Source organism: Octodon degus, unplaced genomic scaffold (genome assembly GCF_000260255.1).
Source record: "Octodon degus isolate 3935 unplaced genomic scaffold, OctDeg1.0 scaffold00245, whole genome shotgun sequence".
NCBI lineage: Eukaryota > Metazoa > Chordata > Mammalia > Rodentia > Octodontidae > Octodon > Octodon degus.
This window is the reverse complement of record NW_004524821.1, coordinates 2657615-2661848: the sequence shown is the minus strand read 5'-3', so window position 1 is coordinate 2661848 and position 4234 is coordinate 2657615. Positions and strand designations below refer to the sequence as shown.

Genomic DNA, 4234 nt, shown 5'->3' with positions numbered 1-4234 from the left:
ACAGGATCAAAAAGAAATTTCCATTTCCTATCATTTGAACCTCTCACCCATCTTCACATCTCTCCAAATATATCCCTGACAATATTTCAACAAGTATTTATCAAGCACCTTCTGCATGCCAGACCTGCCTACTGTGCAAGAACTAAGGATGCAGACATAAATCAGATCAATCCATATCCTAAAGAGCGTCCTGTCTGAATGAGACACTGTGGTGACAATAACATTTCTTGGATCTTCAAGGGAATCCACTACAAAAACATAGTTGGCAGACCCAGCTGTGACCTACCTGAATCCCATGGTCACAGTTTTTCTAAGTTGCTTCCAGCCAAAACTGAGCAAAGTTCAGGCATCACGACCATCCCATTGCTGCACAAGGTGCAGTTATCCTAATAAGCACCTTTGGCTCCACAATTCTCCACTGGCCTGGATAATGCACTCCTCCCCTTTCTCTTTTCACACAAGTCACATTAGCATGGCATCTGGAGGTTCTCTTTGCTTTCTCTTGCCCTTTCCTTTATCCTTCACAGACATTGCTCAGTAAATCTCTTGCTTTTCTGATTCCAACTTGGTATCTGCTTCGTGGTGGCCCCAAGCTGAGATGGAGGCAATCATATCAAAGTGGCATTTCAATTTGGAACAATGAGTGCCAAGTGAGACAGGTGGGTACACGATGCTATGAGCCACGAAGAGGGACACCAACCCAAATCCAGGGAATCGAGCTTCTGGAACATTAGGATCTGGGATGAGGCTGAGCTGTGAAGAATTTAACATTTACATCATTTGTCTCTGCTTTTCTGGTAGTGCTCTAACTTTAAGATTAGCATACGTTATATATTATGTACAGGTACAAATTCCCTAGGATTAATGTGACATATATAATATTACCAATTTAAAAAAGATGTACTGCTTGTGAATCTCTTGGTTAAGTTTTGTGCATGGCAGACCCATGAGAATGGCAATTTGTAAGTGCACCCCATATTTTTTGTCAGTTTATTCGCGGTGGGGAAGCTTTGAAAGTAGCTCCTCTCAGCAGGTTAAAAAGTGAAGTCTTCGTCCTGGCATTTAAATGTCTTTGTTATTGTGTCAAGCAAGTTGTTGAAAACTGCATGCCCGGAATACTAAGGTTGGGTAGCTAGAGGGGTCAAGTTGTGTGTGTGTGTGCGCACACGCGCCCCTGGGCGCAGAGCTGTGTGTGCGAAGACAATTATTTTCATCAGCTGCTGTCTAGCCCGCGCCTTACTGCTCCTCTTTGCAGAACCGACGGCCTCCAGGTCTTTCAACTCTGGAAGTGAAGCAGGACGAATTCCTCCATGGAGACTCCCTCCTTAGGAGCGTCGAACTCCCCGTGCCCTGGGGAGCGGGACTTGATCCCGAGGACCCAGGGAGTCCCCTGGGGCGGGAGCGCTCGAGGGCTGCGACTGTCCGGGTTTCCGCCTCGCGGAGACCCCCCGAGGGGCTCAGCTCTCAGCCGAAGGGCGCCGGCTGCGTTAAGGTGGGCGGGGGCAGGTGCTTCTTGGGCCGCGGGCAGTGGTGGGGCCTCGCGCCGAGTCGCGTTTCGCTGCCTTCCTTCCCGCCCCGGGTCGGCGGCCCAGGCTTCACAATCCCCCGTGACATGAATGTCCGCGAGGTGGGACTCCTGGAGTCCCCAGCGGGTCCTCTCCGCGCCCGCCCAGGCTGAACCAAGGCCCCGCGCGAAGGGCACTGGCCTCCCAGCAGCCTGCCAGCGGCAGTGCAAGACCACGGGGTGCACACAGGCCCGCGCACCCCAGGGCTTCGCCTGCTTCCCAAGGCGGCGGCCGGTTCTGGCCCCGTGGCCTCGAACCCGCTGCCTCCCGGCCGCCTTACGCCTCGAGGGCCGCGAGAACGGCAATTTGGATCCCAGACTGGGCAACTTAGGAAGGAACTGAGACCCTGCCTCCAAATAAAACACTACAAATAAAAACAAAAACATTAGGATATATATGTTGAGCCTGAATTTTTTTTTATTCCATGTACCTGCAAATTTTGGAGCAATAAATATCTCCATTTCTGCAATGGAAGTCTAAGCTGGAAAATAGGAAACTCAAGTGGGTGTTCAAAATATTTCCTCTTTTTCTAGAAAGATGGAAGGAAGAAATTTCCTATGAGAGCCGAGTGAACCTGAGGGCTGGACTCTCCTCTGGGACTTCCTGAAACCTCTTGTTGGCAGTTTAGATTTTGCTTCTAGAAGTCTCCAAAATAGGTTAGAATGGAATATGTGTGCAATCAACCTATGCACCCCATGCAACCCATATATTTCTGTTCATTCTCTTGTTAAGGAGAACTATTTTAGGAAATTCTTCTTTGATTATAACCACTAGCAAATGAAGCCAGGCTGCTTTGCATCTGCTTGACCACTTCTTCAGACCCAGTCCTCCCAGTGCAGCTTGGTTCTCCATGGCTTCATCCTTCTGTCCTGCCACCTTCCAGAGAAGGAGAGAGGATGCTCATTTTGCCTTTCCTCTTGGCCACAGCAGGCAAGCTGCTTCTCTCCACTGCCTGTCTTCTATGCCTGCTCAGACAATTCATCAGAGAACCCAGGAATTAAGACAAGCCCTACCTAAGGTAGTCAGACATGGCCAGACCTCCAGAGTCAGGCATCACATTCTGCTACCTTTTGATCCTCCCCACCCAGAAACTTCTGCTCACACTCTACTGTGGTCTCGAATCCATAGCTCTACATTTGCTCTTCCATTCCTGCTATGGGTAAGTCCTGTCACCACTGAAACCTAGGGCAAGGCCTCTGCCCCTGACCTCTCTGGCTGGGCTGCTTCTTTGCAGGGGAAAGAGAAACTGAGGGCAACAGCAAATGGAAACTCCTGTCAGCAGTGGGTACAAGTTCCTGCTGCCTCAGGAGCCCCATGCTTTTACAGATGACTCAGCTACAAACTTCCTTTTCTTCTCTAGAAAATGCCCTACCATCCCAAACTTCCCAGTTTCTCTTCCACAACCAGTATTGTCTCTACTCCTGCAAATGTCTAGGGTTAATTTGATAACCACTCCTTCCTGTAATTTCACAGCTGTCCACACTGTGCCTTGATCAGTCTCATTGGTCAAAGGCTGAGAACAAAGGAGAAAAGGGAACAGAATTGCAAAGAGTGGAGCTTAACTTTGATATAGTCACACAGAAGCCTCAGCATGGTCCTCTGGGCAGCTCTGAAGCTGAAACTGCCATTTAGCATGGTCTGCATTAAGACAGAGGAGCCAGGATTTCATTGTCTGGTCAAAGGCTGCCTTTGGAGGAGAGGAATGACCTTAGTGAGGCTTCCTCCACCGTAGGCAACTTCTGGAGAGAGACTAAGCTGACTGACATATATTGGAAGCCAAAGCATGTGAGTCATTGGGGGAGCTCTGGACCACACTCTGCAGCACTCATTGTACCCCACCCCACCCCATCCCTGCATCATCACACAGGGTTTTCATTCTCTCATTCAACAAATGTTTCTCAAGAATGGAAAGTCCTGCAAAAATGTCAGCAGGCAATTCTCACTAGGTTGCCAGCTTGTCTGTGCACCTACTACATAATGATCACACAGTAAACACTCTCTGAAGGGAAGGTTGGTAATGAAGTTAAAGACAGCCCAGTACATAACATGGTATCATGTGCTCCGAGAAAAAGGCTGAATCCTAAGCCAGAGCTGACTGAAGAGCAGAAACAGAAAATCTGGGAAGCTTTTGATCTCTTTGATGCAGATGTCACTGGGACCATCAATGTAAAGGAGCTAAAGGTGACAATGAGAGCCCTGGGCTTTGAGCCCAAGAAAGAAGAAATCAAGAAAATGATAAGAGTAGGAATTTCTGCCCACTTCCGGGAACCCCCAGACCCAGTCCTAGCCCAGGTCCGGTGAGTGTGTGGAGAGCTTCCTGCTACCCTGCGCTGGGGGGGAGGGGACCAGTCCCAGCCCAGGTGCAGCGTGGGCCGGACCTCTCCCACTCCCTTGGGCCATCCCCCATCACTCCGCCGTACCTCCCCCACCCCGCCCACCGAATAGGAATTTCTGCCGACTTCCGGGAACCCTCAGACCCAGTCCTAGCCCAGGTCCGGTGAGTGTGTGGAGAGCTACCTGCTACCCTGCGCCGGTGGGACCAGTCCCAGCCCAGGCGCAGCGTGGGCCGGACCCTCTCCCACCCACTTGGGCTGCCCCCCACCACTCCGCAGCACCTCCGCTCCCCGCACCCCGAGTAGGAATTTTGTGGTGTTCTGGGAACCTCCGGA

At 50.6% G+C, this 4234-nt stretch overlaps 1 pseudogene; it reads left to right on the top strand.

The window, feature by feature from the left end:
• The first annotated feature begins 3611 nt into the window (after positions 1–3611).
• Positions 3612–4234, top strand: part of LOC105740953 — a 32356-nt pseudogene continuing 31733 nt past the window's right edge.